This window comes from Castanea sativa, chromosome 1, assembly GCF_040712315.1.
Source record: "Castanea sativa cultivar Marrone di Chiusa Pesio chromosome 1, ASM4071231v1".
Classification (NCBI taxonomy): Eukaryota; Viridiplantae; Streptophyta; class Magnoliopsida; order Fagales; family Fagaceae; genus Castanea; species Castanea sativa.
In genome coordinates, this window is record NC_134013.1 from 15756998 (window position 1) to 15777434 (window position 20437).

Sequence of the window (20437 nt, forward strand, 5' to 3'; positions counted from 1 at the left end):
AATCACTATAATTAATGTAATCTTTAAAATTTATTGCTTTCCATATTAGCTAACATAATTAATTTGAGAAAATATTATATTATTTTCTAATTACTTTCTCTCTCTTAATTAATTCATCCCTAATTTTGCACAAGTGCTTATTCTCAATGTTTTTGAGTTGCAGATTTTCTTTCTCATGGACAGATGAATTTATATTCTTATTTGGTATTACATGAAGTTTAGATAATCCTAAACTTTTGTTTATTGGATGGTGGCTCCTTAAACGTTGAGAGGGAGAGAGAGAGAGAGAGAGAGAGAGAGAGTTGGAACTCAAAAGGAGCCTACAACTACTAGAATGAAGTATACCCTTATTAGATCTATGCGATCTCCACATATTTGCTCCATTTACAGTGTGAACAAACCATGTCTTCCCTTGGTCTAAGCAAATATAAAATATTCAAGGCGGCTCTGAGAGAATAGAGAAATTTTGACAAAACGTTATTTGTTTGATGTACTAAATATCAATTTGTGCCAAGATTTGACGTCTTAAGCCAAGGATAACTCAGAAGCATTTCATACCTGCACGTTGCTTGATAGCTAGCTGTGTTGTTTTTTTTGTCTTTGAATATTGGAGATTTTTTTTTTTTTTTGGGTTTTGGAAATTCAAATCTATCTGTCCAGAGAAAAAAAAATCTGCAACTCAAAAACGTTGAGAATAGGCACTTGTGCAAGGTTAGGGATGAATTAATTAGGAGAGAGAAAGAAAGTAGAAAATAATATAATATAATATTCTCTCAAATTAATTAGGTTAGCTAATATGGAAAGCAATAAATTTTAAAGATTACATTGATTATAGTGATTTTCTAACCATTAGATTTCTTAAAAATCTACGGTCTAAAAAATGTGTAACTTTTCAAGAGTTACACCAGGTGTAACTTGAACCCATCTCATATATATCTATATATATATGTGTGTGTGTGTGTGTGTGTGTGTGTATTTGACATATATTGAAAACATATGCTGACTATGCTGTAAACTAAGAATTATTGGGTTGTACTGTCGTATTTTACTAGTCTGGGGCATGTTGCAATGCTTGGACGTGTTTTGAGATGAATACTTTGATGTTAGGCTTGCTTTTTTGTGGGTTTAAGAGGACTAAGGTCGATTCCTTGAAGTCAAGAGAGTTACTGTTGATCCTACAGTGTATTGGAAAACTAAAGTCGATCCTATGAGTTTTAGGAGAACTAAGTGTTGGGAAAACACATGGAAGATACAGTTTTGTATCTCATACAAAAACACACAGTGAAACATAATGAATCTACTTCATTCATGATAGACAACATGTAACCTTGAATTCTAGAAACAATAAACAAGAAAGGCGTACCTTCATGCAGTGAAATTCAAAACAAATGAAGATTGGACTTAGGAAGCCTTTCAATCTTCACTCTAATTCCACAGTGTGCCCAAGATGTGTGGTCTCTCAATCAATTCTATATGTACTTCTTCAAGAGAATAACCAAACGGCTTTCTTTTTCAAGAAAAACTCATAATCTTTCACTTTTTAATCATAAATCTATATTTGCACTTGGCAGTTTCTTTATTTAATAACTCTTATTAAATAAATAACTGATTATTTAATTAGATTAGCCTTTTGGACCAGCCCAGATGGGCTTTAGTGTATGGCTTGGAGTGGGACCAAAAGGGACAAAATAAAGCTCTAACTCTAATGGGCTTTAGACTTATCTGTCAATTATGGACAAGCTCAAAGTTACCATTAATTATATTTAATATCACTATATAAATATAATCGCACTCTAGGATTTATTAATAAATTATATTCCAAAACTTTATTAACCATATAACCCCTTCATGAAAATATTTGTTGTAATACAAAGTCATAATATATAGCTGTCACTTTGAAGATTACTACATCTTGATCATTGAGTGTCCGGTTCAATCTTTTAAATTATTCATATATATTTTATGAAATCTAATTTCATAAAACATAGACTTTAGTAACGTCTTACTAAAGTGGTTAGGCCTAATACTCTAAATAACCAAGCCCATTAAACTTATCTCAAATGAATATTTTACAGCTTTGTAAAGAGACTATAAATTCCATCTTAAGAATATGTGTTCCTTCAACATTACGTGTAGTTGCCCAACATATTGAGAATTTGACCGTTTATCTAGATCTCACTCCTGATATATTAAAACAACTTACATTTCATGACCGGGTTCAATATTCCCTCAAGATTGAGAGTTTATGTAAATGAGAAGTTGTGAGATTTATTATTTATTTGACAATTGTTAATAGAATATCAATAAATCTCACAGTGATCCAGTTCAATATTTTTTATACACTTAAAACATATTAATATGTCAACTAGAAGTGTCCACTTCTGTAATCAAGACAAATCATCTTAATTGACATGTTATAGTCTTTGTAGATAAAATGTCCAATTTCATCACTGACTATGAACTACGATTTTGAGTTTACAAAGAACTTGTAATTTATATCTTCTGTAACTAAATTACATACTATACATTTCAAGGACTATATGATAATGTCCAAACATTCATGCTACCATTATTTTAGATAATAATAAAACACGTTTATTACATAGAAACTAATGTCATACATAATGGCATATGTAGCACACAATAAGATTTTAGGGCGCTAATCTTAACAATAAGGTCGTTCCCTTGAAGGTAGGAGAGCTACTATCAATCCTATAGTGTATAGGAAAGCTAAGGTCAATCCTATGGGTTTCGGGAGAACTAAGGTCGATCCCTTGAAGATGGGAGAGATATTTTCGACCTACAATGTATAAGGGAACTAAAGTCGATCCTATAAGTTTTGGGAAAACTAAGGTCAATCCTTTGAAGATAGGAGAGCTACTGTCGATCCCTTGAAGGTAGAAGAGCTACTGTTGATCTTACAGTGTATAGGAGAACTAAGGTTGATTGTATGATTTTTGGGAGAACTAAGGTTGATCCCTTGAAGGTAGGAGAGCTACTGTCAATCCTACAGTGCATAGGAGAGCTAAGGTCGATCCCTTAAAGGTAGGAGAGCTACTGTCGATTCTACAATGTATGGGAGAACTAAGATCGATCTTATGGGTTTCGAGAGAACTAAGGTCGATCCCTTGAAGGTAGGAGAACTAATGTCGATCCTACATTAAATAGGAGAACTAAGGTCGATCCCTTGAAGGTATGAGAGCTATTGTCATTCCTACAATGTATAAAAGAATTAAGATCGATCTTATGGGTTTCAGGAGAACTAAGGTCAATCCCTTGAAGGTAGGAGAGCTATTGTAGATCCTATAGTGTATAGGAGAGCTAAGGTCAATCGTATGGGTTTTGGGAGAACTAAGGTCAATCCCTTGAGGGTAGGAGAGCTACTGTCGATCCTACAGTATATAAGAGAGCTAAAGTCGAACCTACAAGTTTCGAGAGAAGTAAGGTCAATCCCTTGAAGGTAGGAAAGCCATTGTTGATCCTACAATGTATAGGAGAACTAAGGTCGATCCTATGAGTTTTGGGAGAACTAAGGTCGATCTTTTGAAGTTAGGATAGCTATTGTTGATCCTACAGTATATAGGAGAACTAAGGTCGATCTTATGAGTTTTTGGAGAACTAAGGTCAATCCCTTGAGGGTAGGAGAGCTAGTGTCGATCCTACAGTGTATAGGAGAACTAAGGTTGATCCTATGAGTTTCGAGAGAACTAAGGTTGATCCCTTGAAGGTAAGAGAACTACTGTCGATCTTATAGTGTATAGTTCATGCTATTATCTGGCTATATAAGTGTGCATATTTGAGATAACATGTGTTGAATAAGATAATAGATCCTTCACTTTGATTTTTTACAAAAATCAAGTTTCAATTAGCAATGGAATCATTCATTACAAGAAATTGGAAGTACTTAGCCAATGCCCCTAGTTTGGGGCATATTCCATGCTTGGAGGGAAGTTGAGTTAGTTTGATGTTGCGACCATTGGGGAACATGAAAGAAGATCACGATCCTCCATCCTTGGTTCCTGCAAAATGGCTTTCTTTCTCTAGCTTGTTAGAAACCAGTTATGATGAAAATATTTTTGGTCATTGCCCTTAGTGTGGACATGCTCACAAAGAGGCAAGTTGATGCCTCAAATGAAAACATGCTTTCATGCAAGGACATATCCGTTCACAAAATAAATAGGCCAATGCCTCTAATTTAAGCATGCTTGATGCAAAACATGCACCCAAACAATTTTATCATATTGTTTTGACTTTGAGCCCTAAGGTTGTTTGGGTGATTAAGACTAGGCCTTTCAAAGACTGCCTACGTATCTCTCTCATAGAGGATCAGGTCAAGACGTAGTTCAGGAGAACTGGAATTTGAAAGAGAATTTTTTTTTTTTGGGAAATGACTTTTCTCTTCTTCTTTTTTATTTTATTTTAAATTCTCCATTTTTTTTAATGAACAATAGGTGATCCTTTGAACAATCATTTTTGAAAATCATAGTGTTTAAGAATCAAACAAATCTCGTCGATTAGGAAGGATCAAGACCATTAAACTCATGTAATCAAATTTGCTTCTTTCTTTTGAACATTGTCAAATTAAGTCTCCAAAGGCAATCAAGAAATGAAATGCGGTCATATTTAGGAATCACATTGTTGGGTGCAAACAAGGAGAGTGCTCCAAGTTTGAAAGTTCTTTTAAGTTATTTGAGGATTTGAGAATTTGAAATTTTTTGGCCTCAGACATATCATCCAGTGGGGTTTGACAATTTTATGCAATTTTCCTTTTTAATTAAGAGAAAATAATATTAGAGTTTAAGATGTGTCTACAACTATCAAGACTTCAGGAGATCTTTACTCATGGCTAAAAAATAAACTTCTCTTGTTTTTCTTTGCTCTCACACACACTAATTATCTATATCAAAGGTAGAAACACTTTGCTCTCTCCTCTTTATTTTCTTCTCCACGCACAGCTCTCCCTCTCTTGGCTGTCTTCTTTCTCTAAGTGGCTCCCTCTTGGCTGCTCTCTCAATTCTCTCGTGCAGCACCTTTTTCAGCTCACCGTATGCGGTACACACCAAAACCGAATAAACCTTGTTTATTATGTAACCTAGCCGCCTTACACACCTACTACACACGAATACTAGTTCAACTAGAATTAGGATTCTCGCAAGTCACGGCCAGAACAAAACAAATCCATAGAGGGGCTTTAAATTTATGTGGATTGGACCATGCACGTGCACCCAACATTTTTTTCTTCTATTTTTCGAGAAAACACCAAATTTTCTTGTAGAGTGGATTGGTGTGCAACTAATGGCAAATTTTTTATGGATAAGGATTAAAGTCTTTGTAATTTGTAAAGGCCACTATTTATTGGTTGCTAAGAAACCTGCTATTTAGTTGTCATCATCATCAAGGGGCAAAGCCACTTGGCTCCTTGGGGGGGCCACCCCCTCCCCCCCCCCCCCCCCCCCCGACATTATTTTCTACAATTTTTCCAGTTCTATACAACTTCAAATGAAACAAAAATCTGACATCCCTAATCCTAATCAAACAAAACAAACTCCTCTTTAGTCCTCATCTCATGCCTCTACCTGAATTCCCAGTCTTCATGCAGTCACGCCTTTGTAATCTGCTTGATTGCCTCAGTTCATGCTATTTGGATTCCCAATCCTCACGTCACACGGTCATGCCTCGCCGACTCTCCATGACACAGAAGCTCCACTAGCAGCCTGCTAGCCGCTGAGCTCACTTGGCCTTCATCACTCAACCTTGACTCCTAAAGCCCTCACCTCAATTCCTCAAGGTATCTCATTCAGTCATTCTCATCTCAATTCTCTCTCTTTTTCTCTAGAACTGAACTAAATACTGAATAGCATAATATAATTATCAAATATGTGTATGTGATATCCCTTTGCCAGTAAAGCAATTTATATTTATTTGACTTTGTCTTTTTGTGTTTATTGTTATTGTATGCGTTATTCTTGACCCACTGAATTTGAGACTTAGCCTTTTTGGTTTTTGTGCTGTTTGTCTCTTGAGTGGGTCCGAGTGGGCTTGAATTGTGCAACTGGGTAGTAAAGTAAGTAAATTATAAAAGAAAAAAAAATCTATGGAAGGAAATTGGGGTGAGGGTCGTGATCTGTGTAAGAATGAATTTTAAATGATAATTTATTATATCTCTCTCCCAAGTTTATCATTTTTTGAATTGATTTTTTTTTTTTTTTGGATTGAAATTGTGCCAAATAATGAGCAAACGACAAACAATTGATGCATTCTTTATAAAAATGTTGTATGTCATTCAAAACTTAGGTAATCTGTAAAAACAAATGTTGATACTTTAATGTCTGATGAGCGTCCCTCAAAATGTTCAAGAATTCAATCTGAGGGGATAGATCATGATCCAGGATCACGTAAACAAATATATGAATTCCCTGTCAGCGAATAAGATGAAATTCGACGTGCTTATCTTATAGCCGGTCCATATCAACCTAGAAACATAGAGTATCCATACAAAGGACCGAAAAATCATCGTCGTAGTTTTCAATCTTCATGGTTTGAATCACATGAAAATTGGTTGAACTATATTTAGTATATCTCTACTACAACTCGGCCCCCCAAGTAATTATTCCTGACTACGCCCCTGATCGTCATCATCTCCTTCTTTCTTCAGTGCTCTCCTTCTTGTTTCTCTAGTGCTCGTCATCATTGCAAAAAAGGATGAACATTTGGATGGATTGAAATGAAACTAATGAGGATATGGGTGGGTGGTGGTTACCAAAGATTAGAGCTTGAATCGGTGCTAATAGCGAGAGATTGGAAGAGATGAATAGTTGGCTTAAATTAGGGATTTTGATATTTTTGGTGTTTTGAATTTTTATTTTAAAACTTGATAAATTCTTACATTAAAATTTGACCCTTTTATTTTAATCCATATGTGATAATAACTCTTTGCCATGTGTCCACAATTTTATTAATAAAATAATTTGGTCCAAGTCAAATATCATATCATCACTTTGCTAGGCCACATAGGACATAAATTAACAGACATAGATAGAAAGATAAAAAGTAAAACATTTTGTAAAGTTTAGGGACAAAAAAGAAACTTTTGAAAATTTAGGGACGAAAAACAATCTTTAATGAAAGTTTAGGGATGAAACTGATATTTTACCATTTTTTTTATATCTTTATTGGCTTCTTGATTGGATTATAATACTTAGAAAGAAATTTCCCTTTGGAATTTCAATTTTATGCTATTTTGGTCCATGGTCAGCATGAACTGTCTAGCTGGTAAACCATGAAAGTACCACCCACGATTAATTTCTACTATTAAGTGACACATCATCATGCTGATGTATTTTATTATTGCCAAATCAGCCTCAAAACTACATCATTTTAGTGATGACCAAGCGAAGAGCTGGAATGCATCAAAACTACATCTTTTCAAGCTAGAACTTAAAACAAAAAAACTTCTCCCTAAAAGACATAGTTTCAACCAAAATCATAAAACCTAAAAACAAAACCTCATGAACAACTCAGGGACCCACAAACGACCAAACCTCACAAACCCAAGCCCCTCATCCTAGGTGGTGGCGGTGGCGGCGGTAGCGAAGGCTCCAATGGCCTCGACACAGACCTCTATAGCTCTGATTGCATGTGTGGAACTTGCTGTAACTAACACCAGATGCAACATAATCGCCATCAGAGAGAGTGTGACAGCATGGAAGGTGTCTTAGGATGAACTGCTCATCCTCAACCTTGACCCTGGGACCTCTCTTGCTTTTCCAATGCAGGAGGTCCGCAGTCTTCAACGAATCATGCTCAACGAAGAGAAGGTGCTGATTTATACTATTATTACTCTTTTAATTCTACTTCAATTTTATGTGTTAGCACATATGTCAATGATGTTAGGAACATATGTCAATATAGAATTAGCTAATCATTTGACAAAACGCATTTTACATGTAATTGGGTAGATCTAGGATGTGTTTAATACTTCAAGGAACAAGGTTTCAAGTTCAAGTGTTAAAGCCATGCAAATCTGTCCAAGAATCAAGTAAAGAAGTGCTGGATTTTAAAGCTCGACAAATAGAATCTATCGAGGTTTAAAAGCCAGCTTTAGCCTAATGCTCGACAGCTACTCGATAGATTAGCTATCTATCGAGATTTATAAAAATCAGATTTTCAGATCTGATTTCACTCTAATCAGTGTGTACATGTTTAGGTCTTCTTTTCTCACAACCCTAAACATATATAAAGATTATTTTAAGGGCTGAAAAAGGTTGCAGAGTTGCACGAGTGTAGAGCAAAGTGTTGTTCATGCAAATTGTGACCGGAGATAAAATTTGCCCTAGTTTTTCTTTCTCTTGAAAAGGTTACTGCGTTTGTACGCCGTTGGGTTTTGTGACCAAGCAACTTCATAATCTTCATCGTATTGATGAACTAAAGAACTTTTCAACCAACATCTTTCTCAAGTTGGTTATTAAGATGCATACTGGGATCCGCGCATCTTTTGGTTAGTCACGTACTGGGAGCCATGCAGAATAAGTCCAATTGTGTATTGGGGGTAAGGGTTCAACTGTAGGTTAGTATAAGGTACTGGGATTCCTTTACTTGTAATCGCTTGTTGTGATAATAGTGGATTCTCGAGAGTGGTGGCCTTAAAATCACTCAGTGGAGTTTCTGCTTTGGAAGTTTTCCCCATTCGTAAACAAATCACCGTATCAACTTTATTTTTCACTGCATATTAACTTAGTTGGTGATTTGTTTGTGCTTCCACGCGTTTTGCATATTAATTGGATTAATTAATAAACTTGACTAATTAATCAATTAATTTATCACAATGGGTCAATACATTCTTGGCCTATCATTATGTATTGAAGTCCTTATTTTTTGTTGTTGCTTTTTTGTTTAATTAGCTAAATGCATTTATCCATCACTTTGCAGGGGTTCAAAGAATCACTACATTGTATGATTTGGAAGTAACAATCTGTAAGAATGAGAGTGTAGATAACTTTGAAAATCTTGAATTGGGGCTACACCCACTTGTCTTGCACTATTTTTCACCCAAATTTGATGCCACATGTGCAATCGGAGCTATGGAGATCTGGGCGTCGTCGTCGAGGCCACTGGAGCCTTTGCTGCTGCTGCCTAGGATGAGAGGTTTGGGTTCATGAGGTTTGTCCATTTGTAAGTCTTTGAGTAGCCTTACAAGCTACTCATAAAAAGTCCATTAACCCTCTCTAATCAGTCCCTCCTCCCTTTTAAGTGAGAAACTATCTTGTATAACCCCTTACAACATATGGAAAGCACTACTATCTAACGATCACACAAGATAATTTTTCCCTCAAACAACAAACCCATTGAACACCAAGAATCCGAGGGATAACAATTTTCTATCAAACATGTGTTAGGTTGTGAGTCCTATTAAGTTTTAACAAGAATGGAAATTAAAGTGTAGAATGATAAATTTTAATTTTAGGAATTTTTATCTTAACTTTTTTTCTAGAAGAATTTTTATCTTAACTTAAAGAATAAGAAATAGGAAAAAAAATTTAAAATCTACTGCAGAATAAAAATAAAAAAAAACAATGCAAAGAATGTAAGAGCATTCACATTGGGAATGCTATATGCCATATATTGGTTCAATTTAGCATAAAAGCCCAAAACAACATCTGCATCCAAACTTCTAAAAAGCTACTATTGTAAAAATATTTGGAATTATGCTACAGTGCGATTCTAAATGTAGAATCGCACTGTAGCACAATTGTAAAACAAAATATAGTATTTTATTCAAAATATCAGGTTTTCTCTCTCCATTTACACGACACGATCTCTGATCTCTCTCTCTCCATCGTTAAAGCTTCAACAGTCTCTCATTTCTCTCTCCATCGCTGAAGCTTCACCAAGCCTCTCACCCTTTCCTTAGCTGAATCTTCACACGGCCTCTCTCTCATCTCTCATTGAACTGTATCTCAACCGATTCACCCTTACCCATCTCCATCGCTGAAGCTTCAAATGGCCTCTCTCTCATCTCTCATCGCACTGTAGCTCAACCAATTCACCCTCCCCCTCTCTTGTCCCTCTCTGTGTGGATCGATGCCTATGCGTTGGTGTATCTCAAAGAATACGACGTGGGTCAGGTGGTGCGGTGGTGTGGGTCTACTAACGTGGGCAGGTGGTGCGGCAACGTCGAGAACAAACTTGGCGGCGCGCATCAACAGCGCCTTCTCGATGATCTTCAGGCTCAAATCTTCGTTCACTGCTTCGTCTTCGTCATCATCATCGTCGCTACTCGGTACCAAGAAGGAATTCGACGGCTTGGCAGAGTCGCTGGGTTCTGCTTCGTCTTCTTCTTCGAGATCGAGTTTCACTTTTCATTTCTCTCTCCTCCCTATGCTCGATGATAATCAGTACCTAATGTTCAGACGATAGCAATTGTAGAAAGAATGAACGAATTTAGACTGGGTTTAGGGTTTAGGTTCGCGAAAAGTTTTAATTTTTTTTTATGAATATTTGAGATTAACGGCTCTGATTTGATTTCACTGTGCTGCTTGCTTTGTTCTAAGCATCACATTCCTTGTCGTGGTTTGTTCTAAGCTTCACACTCTAATTTGATTTCACTATGCTGCTTGCTGTGTTGATGATGGTTAGGTTTGAGATTTTGTGCTGGGGGTTTGTTTGGAGTTTGGGATGAGTTTCTGTATTGGGAATTTTGGGTATGGGTTTTAGGTGGTGATGACTGATGAGTAGTTGAGTTGGAGAGGAAGAGAAAAATGAGATTGAGAGGAAAAAAAAAATTTATTGTATAGATCTATTATTTTAATATGTTGTATAGGAAAATAAAAGGTGGAATTTTAGGTGTTGTAAAATAGTATGGTATAATTGATAGAGTAGTTTTTTTGTGATGGTAAAATAGAATGGGATAACATTTTCCGATGTGAATGCTCTAAAAAGCATTTTAGCATCTGACTCACTAATAGAAATATTGGTAGCAGGTACAGAGTTGACTTTTATAAGAAATGGTGCCCAAAAAAGAAAATGGAATAATGTCGATTTTTTAAACCCCACAACATTGACATTATTCGATTTATTTTTAAACCCCAAAAAAGAAATCGAATAATGTCGATTTTTTTTAAATGAAAGCTAGCGCACGTTCTTACACATCTTCCTTCTAAAAGTCAACAGGTTATCTAAACTAGGGGTGTCAATGTTTGACCCAACCCGCGAACACAACACGAACCCGACATGAGTTTTTGCAGGTTAGGGTTGTGCCTTAATGGGTTTGGGTTAGAAACAAGTTAACCCGAAAGCGACACGATAAAAAACATGTCATAAGTGGATCAACCTGCATAACCCGCAATAGACACAATTGACACGTCAATTTATTTATGTCAACCCAAAATGACCCACTTAACACAACCTGTTTAACTCGTATAAAAAATAATATTCATTTTATTTTAGATTTGTCAAATACGTTTTATATCCAACATATATTTTAATTGGAAATTGAAACTTTACAAACCCTAGATCTCTAAACCCTACAAACCCTAAATCTCTAAACCTTCTTATAAATATCTAATTTTATTTAATTTTTTAATTTCAGCTGTACTACTCACTCTACTATCTTATAGTCTCATGCCCAATTCTCAAACTCAAAGTCTCAAACCGGTTATTGCTCTCTCTGTCTCTCTCTCTCTCTCTCTCTCTCTCTCTCTCTCTCTCTCTCTCTCTCTCTCTATATATATATATATATATATATATATATATATATATATATATATATATATATATATGGATGATAATCATAGTCATGGTCAGGATTAGTCTACTATTTGCTCCAATTCTTTCAATATTGGTACTTAGCATTTGGCGAGTTCCAAGGATATTATATTTTTGTTGAACTATGTTATTTTTGTTAACTATGTTATTTTTGTTGAACTATGTTATTTTTGTTAACTATGTTATTTTTGTTAAACTATGTTATTTTGAATTTGGGTTGAAGTGTATGCACTTCTTTTAGAGTGTAAAGAACTTATTTCTAGATATATGTTATATTTTTGTTGACCTACATTATTTTGAATGTGAGTTGAAGACTTAAAGTGTATGCATTGTTTTTGGGATGTAAAAAAAAAAAATTATTTCTCGATGGATGTTACATTAAATATTATGCAGGTTGAAATGGGTTGTGTTACATTCGTGTCAACCCAACACGACTCGTTTATTAAGTATGTCTAATGGGTTAGGTCAGGTCAACTCGACATATTAACAGGTCAGGCTAGGGTTGAAAGATCATGACACGATTGTTAAATGGGTCGGGTTAGGGTTGAGCCATTTAGTCGAATATTCTTACCTCAACACAACACGAACCCAACATGCTAACCTGAATTGACACCCCTAATCTAAACCCAACTAACATCCACGACAGTTTCAGGAAAAAAAAACAAAACAAAACAAAAACGTCCACGATAGACTTTTTACCTCTTGTAGAAAAAGGGATTTGGTTGTCCCACAAGTGAATAGGGGTGGCAATTCGTGTTCACGTGCCGGGTTCGTGTCGGGTTAAGCTGTAAGTATTATGTTATATGGGTCAACACGAACCCGGCCTGTTTAGTAAATGGGTCAGGACTCCTCAATCCTAACACGACCTGTTTATTAAACGGGTAACCCAACACGACACGTTTAACCCATTTAATTAGTAGGTCATATTAAGGTCGACAAAAATAACCTGTTAACAACCTGTTTGATTATGACCCGTTTGATTATGACCCAAACAACCTGTTTAATTAAACCTAAAGTGAATAACCTGTTATCAACTCTCATATATCTAAATTTATAATTCAACCATAAATCAAGTAATAAAAATTCATATAATAACAAAAGCAAATAATTCTTTCATTCCTTCAAAATAAAATTACTAGTCCAAAAGGTTCCACCCTCCATACTATCAAATTCAATAAAATTACTAGATTTTCTGCATAGTGTCTGTTTTTCTGCACAGTGTCTATTTTCTGCACAGTGGTGTTTCTGTAGTGTTATTTTATGCCGTGTCTGTTTTTATGCACAGTGATGTTTTCTGCTCAGTGTTATTTTTCTGCAATGTAGTTTTCCTGCTGTGTTGTTTTCTGCAGTATTTGTTTTTCTGCAGAATAGGGTTTGGTTTTCCCCTATTTTGATGTGACATATATACCTTGCTAGTGGATTCGGTGATTGAAAGCTGAAGAAAAAGAATAGAGTGCAGCCACGATTTTGAAGAGAAGAGAAATTAGAGGGGTCGGCTAGGGATTTGAGGGGAAGAGAGAGTAGAAGGTTGAGAGACATGGGAAGGCTTTGATTTTATAGTGTAGAATCAATCTATAGATCTGTATCCGTAGTGTGGTGTAAATGAAAGAGGGGCGATTAGAGCTTTGAGGAGAAGAACAAGAGTTAGAGACAGAGTAAGGATTGATGACGAAAACGAAGAGACACGAGGTTAAGATTGAGATTGAGATTGAGATTTGAAAGAGGCGTGAGGTTTGGTTCTGAGGGGAAGACCAAATATCTAAGCTTATATACCTAGGTTATAAGGGTAAAATGGTAAAATAACTTTTATAACCTAATCGGATCAAACGGGTTAAATATGTTGAACACGAACACGACCCATTTAATAAACGGGTCAGCAGTGTCAACCCGAATATGACCCAAGCCCGTTCAACCTCAACCCATGACCTGTTTATAAACGGGCTAGTCGTGTCAGGTTCGCGGGTCGTGTCGGATTTTGCCACCCCTACAAGTGAACCACCCCATAAAATAAAAATAAAAATAAAAATGAAGCACCCTAACATTACCATTTTTTAATTATAAATTTGATAGTTACATAATAAAAAAAATTAAAAATAAATTTAAACTTTAGAGGTCAAGTTGAAACTTCAAAAAAAATATGTCAAAAGTTTTTTGTTATGTAAAAAAAAAAAATTTCAAAAGTTAGAAACATGTGTATCAATTAAGTTATGAAACTATTGTCTTGAGATTAGAAATTTGAAAATAAAAAAAAAATAAAAAATAAAAAACACACACACAAAAGAAATGGTACGAAATTTTAAGAGCATGTTTGGTATTTAAACAATAGTACGCATATTTCCACAACACTTTTCACTCACATGTATTTTCATAACTCTTAAATAACGTTACTAGAAATCTCTTACCAAACGAGTCCTAACACACTCAAAATTAATGACAATAGCAAGTTTTTTTTAATCATTAGGCTGATGTATAAATTTTTTTTTTTTTTTCAGAAACAAACCGATGTACTAATTGAGTTAAATAAAACTCACATGATCGTTATAAAAATACAAGTAACTTAAACATAAACCTATATAGTTTATTTGAGAACAAATTTTCTGGGTTTTTTTTTTTTGGCTAAAAATAACTTAAAGTATACTTATCATCGGAGAAAAAAATTAAAAACTAACATAACACAGTGTATAAATAATGGAATACCTGGCAGTTTCGGGCTTCATTATTCGCCAATAAAATGTTAACCCAGCTGGAATTGCACCAAGCATTAGTATTAACCTCCATGTGATATCTACCTCATCGGCGTCTGGTCTTTTGGCAACACAATGGACAAGCGATTAAATATTTTGCACACCACCATTGTCACCGTCGAAGAAGCTAAAATCCCAAAGCCTTGCATTGAGAACACGGCTGCTATAAAAGCACCACGTGTTCTCTTGTTAGCGAACTCCGACATAATCATAGCAGACAATGGATAGTCCCCACCAATCCCGATGCCCAAAAAGAACCTAAACAACCCCAAACTCACTAAGACACAGCTCTTTGTAGAGCACGCAGAGAAGCCACATCCAAAGGAGCTCAGCACCATGATGATCAATGCAAACCCATACACACGGCGCTTACCAATTTGATCACCGAGCCTACCGAACACCACTTGACCAATCGCGGTACCCAAAAGAGCGATAGCCACCATGGTTGACACTTCAAAAGGTGGGATCTTGTACTCTTTGGACACATTATCGTAGTAAACCCTAGCAATCAATCTCATATCGGAGGGATACAGAAAAGGTCGTATGAATCAGTGAAGAGGCCCATGCCAGCTACAACGATGGCCTAGAAGAGAAAGAAGTTGAAATTCTTTGGCTGAGTGTAGAAGGCAAAAAATTATCAAACCAATTACAAAATGCCACATCAAAAATTTAGTGACAAATTCTAGATTAATATGTCATTAAATTAACTTAATCAAATGATGACATGTGTCATCCAAATTAATATTACATTGGCTTATTGAAATTTGCCACGTGTCACTGGGCCCACAAGATAAAGATAAATCCACTATTCAAAGTTTGTGGATAATTATTTTTATTAAAATAAATAAAATAAAATAAAGATAAACTTTCTATTCAAAATTAATGGATAATTATCTTTATTAAATAAAATAAATTAAATAGAGATAATTATTTATCTTTGTTGATTATTATCTTTATCAACATGTGATATTTATCAAAATAGATAAATATAAATAATTATCTCTAAGCAAAATTTGGACCAATCAAGAGTCTATTACATATTTTCAAGCATATCAATTCAAAGGGAAACTTATCCTCTGAAATCACTATAAATAGAGGACATCCCTTCTGGGAGTTTCTCTAAGACGTCAAAACTCTGGAGAAATTCTGCTTCAAGAACATATGAAGAACATTTAAATAAGTTCTTTGAAGCTACAAAAAGCCTCCATAAACTTCAACAAACCCCAAATCTTTGAAGCTCAACGGATCAAGCCTCACTCGAAGAACTTCAACCTAAAAGCCTTCACATTTAAAGACTTAAAGAACGATAAATCTCTAATAAGCTCAAAGCTAGAGATTTGCTGTGGGGACCATTCAATCCATCTTCCAACTAAAGTCAAGAAGATTCCTTATTCGAGTCAAGTTTAATGAAGATAGAATCAGAGGATATTTTTTTGTAAAAGAACTGCAATAAAGATTGTACTCATTATTCATTAATACAAATTTACATTTGCAAACCATATTTCTTTTCAATTGTTTGATTTTTTGCAATTGGGAAATTTTGTGTTTACACTAAGGTCTATATATATGGTACCAAGTAGTTTCCTTGATGGTCTATATATATGGTACCAAGTAGTTTCCTTGATGGTGGCCAAAGAGTGGACTTGACCATTTGTGTCCATGATTAATTCCAAAGAATATCCGGATTGAACCTTTGAACTTCAGATCCTTTCCGTATTGATAGCTGTATTATTACTATAATTTAAGTGTGAAAAGGGTACAACTTGGCCCAAAAAATTAGGTTTGATAAGTCATAAGGGTACAAAGATGGTACTGGGACCTATTCTAACTCACCTTTGGTGTATAGTTTTCGGGTTTCAGTTTTCATTTTTGGATGGTTTGGACTTTCGGAGAATGATGAGTTGACTGGGTTAAGCTTAGGTCCACTGCACTAAATGCTATAATGCACTAGATCTAGGTGGTATCTGAATTAACATTGAAGCTAGTTTCAGGCTTTAACCATTTCAGCATCTATCTTTCATTCTTTTCTTTTCTTTATTTTTATATTAATACTAAATTATATTCTTATCTTTAAAATTTAGATTGTTTTCATTTTGGTTCCACAAGTTTGAGATTTTTCAATTTGATCATCCAAATTTGATTATGTTTTCAAAATAATCATTTCATCCATATCCTCAACTAATACAACTACTAAGAGACTAACAAACCAATAAAAATGTCTAAATGAGACGGTCAAAATGGCCTTCTACCACTGTTCATGAAAATATATATGAATATACTATTGTTTTGGAAATATGTAGGAATCTACCACTTTTTTGGTACTTGAGTTTGGGGAAATCGAATTCTAAATGGTACTCAAATTCGATGAACTCAAGTTCTTTGAAAAAGTAGCCTTCAAAATAGCCGAAATGTTTTTGAAGAAACTCGAGCTCCATGAACTCGAGTATCAAAAAAATGATAGATTGCTACTTATTTCCGAAACTGTGGTAGATTTTCATATATTTCGCCTAAAGGTCATATAGTGTCATTTTCGCCTAAATGAGACACCACTTCTTTTACAACCTGTTGAGATTGGCAACTGATAATTTTTGACTGGTAGACAATCATTTCACATGCACTTATCAATAATATTACTTTTATTTTTAACTATTTTACAACTAATTACCTCAACAAGTTGTGGAATAAATTATATCACTAGACATAAATAACGTTTTTTTATTTACAAGAATACAAGAATGTTTAGTTTTCAGTATGGACCAATTTATCAAAATTACAAATAGTTTATAAGAATATGATTATTTAAGGCTAAACAGGGGTGATTGGTTCAGTGCAATTAGTTTTGAGGGCATTTTTTACACCATCGAGACAGTTGATTTTGTCATAGTTGGCACCCAATACCGATACGTTGGAAGACCAAATTGACCCAATTTTACTTCTGTTGGGTTTATATCAACAATTTATTTTTGTGATAAAACAAAAGGAACAATACACAGATCTAAGAATAAGCAATAACACAAATAGATGTACAAAATAACAGTAATAAACAAATAATGAATATATATATATATATAAAAAGAAATTTGCAAATAATTAAAAACTCACAGACCAAATGCGTAAAAGATGAACAATTCAGATCAAGTCTTGTGTTTGACACAATCTCCTTAAAGCAGATTTTGCCCCTCACACAATCATTGTGGTGCTTTGAGACTCACGGACGTCTGCCTCCTATGATAAAATGATCTACAATACGAAAACGAAGCACACAAGGTAGTGCTCTGTGAACTACTCAATGTCTCTTGCTCTCTCTTTGACACAATATGAAATGTACAAAAAAATCTCACTTGGAGAGTTTTTTCTAAAAAATAGTTTTTATGAATGATGAACTATGTAAAATTATACGTTACTGAACAAGTACTCTGTTTTAGTAATAACTACTGTGCACAGACTAACTGACTCAAAAATTAAAATAATAAAATATTATCATTTGGACGAATAGGCCCAATCCACATATGCCAAAAGTCCAACCCAATGTCTAACTCATGAGCATATAAACTCATATATTATCTATTTCCTTTCCTATATGGGACTCAAGATTTTTACCACTTTTAATAGCATCTTCAAATGAACATAGAAATATCAATTTCTTATTCATTCCATGCTATTTTTCCAACAATCTCCCACATGAATAGAAATCAATAAACACAATGCAAACGATGATGCAAACACAAAGAGAGTAGAAGAAAAGTTACAGTATCAGAAGAAGTAGCTTGTGGCTTTAGACTTTCCTTTGTGAAATACTATCAGATATACTAGCTAACCAGTAAACATGATGTCTTGAACTGTTCAGCCGTTTGTGTATACCAAGACAATAGAATTCACACAGCTCCTTTTCAGACATATTTCGTTCTTATAGTTGTGTTCATTTCGGCCCTGAACGTATCCTGGTAAATTCATGAAGTGCTTTAGAGAATTCAGCCTTGAAACTCTCATGGAAGCGACCCACTTCACACTCATATAGGTGATTTTTATTAAGAGTATCCTGCTATACCCCACTTGGAATTCCAAGATATAAGAATCATTAAAAGCAAAGTTTACCCTAAACATCGCTTACAGGCATCACTATTTCATCATAGGAATGGGTGGGAGATGTTATCTCCATAGTGATAATAATTAGTCTCCACAATTTTGTTGTCCCTTTGAACACCTAGATCTTGGGATCTTCAATCAACTAGGTGGGGTTACTATCATGGAAACTTTAGGTTATAGGCTTTAACCCCATTCCCCTCGATGAGTAGTTTACTTGCTCTCCACTCAAACAACTAATTACGGATCCGTTTTGTAATTTGGAACAACTTCCAATTGAGAGCAACTACCTCATGGTAATATGTCTTTAACAAATATGTCAAGACCTACCATAACTATGTGTACTACCAATACACTTAATTGGTAATTACACATTTAGAAAAAAGGTAGCATATTTCTCATGTCATTGTTTTGTTTCTCAATCAAAATTTCTTTAAATAAGCCACCTTCTTTTTAAGAAGACACCCCCACATTTAAATAATTTTAAAAAGGTTATTTGATCTTTCCATAATCCATAGTGTCTTACACAATTTCTTTGAGGTTAGAGAGTATAATATTAGCAAAGGAACACTTCCTTTTAATATATCCAACATCTTTCACACGTGGGACTGTTTTCCCTTTAATGCCTCACTTTGACACTGAATAATTTCACGTGGCTTAAGCATATTAAAAATCTTACAAGTCTATCCGGTCAATGTCTAGGCCATGTGAACTCCTTTTCCTATGTAATATGTCAAGCTACTTTCTCTAAAAAGCAGACAAGAAGAAAGTTGAAAGAGTCTTATACACAAATATAGAGAAGCCAAAAGGTAATAAAGTAGTCTAGATATTTATATCAACACATATATAAGTCGACTTTACAATACATGGTACGTAAACTACTAACTACAAGCTGGTTGAATATATATATATATATATATATATATATATATATATATAATAATATAAGTCATCTATATATTACACAACTACAATATTACACTTAAATTATTATAAACTAAATCCACACTTGCAATAATCCAGATTCACTCTATATTAATTTTGAACAGCCTAGTGCTCATATAACCCTTTCCCACGTACATGCCATTCTTTGTTAGTACAAACTTATCAGATTCAATGACCAATTTAAAATCATTCTTACTCAAAAGTGAGCAAGAAACAAGATTCTTACGAATATCTGGCACATGCAGCACATCATTTAAAGTAAATTTCTTACCTGAAGTCATCTTCAATATTACCTTTCCTTTTCCTACAACCTTAGAGGTTGAGGAATTCCCCATGAATATTTCTTCTCCATTGTCCACAAGATAGTATGAAGAAAATAAATTCTAATTTATACATACATGGCGAGTAGAACTAGTGTCCATCCACCATTCCTTGGTATCTCCTCCTACCAATTTCACTTCAGAAGTCACTGCAGAAAGGTCTATATCATTTGTGGGGGGTAAAAATGCTTAAATGTACGTTCGGGCCTTGGGCCTGGTTTGTTGGTATAAGTCTGTTCGGTCAGAGTCTTCAAGGCCCACAGGTCAGTCCGCGCTACAAGGGACCGAGGAGTTGTCCGAGGAGGAGTATCTCCTCGGACAGGCCCAGTAAAGGCTAGGGGACTTGCTAAAGGGTTTAGAGACAAAATTATGGAAGATCTGTTGGGTAAAGGCGTGATCCAAGCACCCGTTAGAAGCAGGAACGTGTGAGAAATATCTGAGGAAAAAGCTGCTACCACCGCATTAAAGGCCCTGCATTTACCTCATTGGCCGCATTAATGGAGAAATGACCTCTGAACTGTAGTATTCAGCCTTTCAGCTATTATTTGAAGACTTTAAGAAGATGGTGGATGGGACAAGTAT

General features: G+C 34.9%; 1 pseudogene; it reads right to left on the reverse strand.

Annotated features, from left to right (window-relative positions):
* Positions 1–20437, reverse strand: part of LOC142619596 (putative inorganic phosphate transporter 1-8) — a 43777-nt pseudogene that overhangs the window by 22879 nt on the left and 461 nt on the right.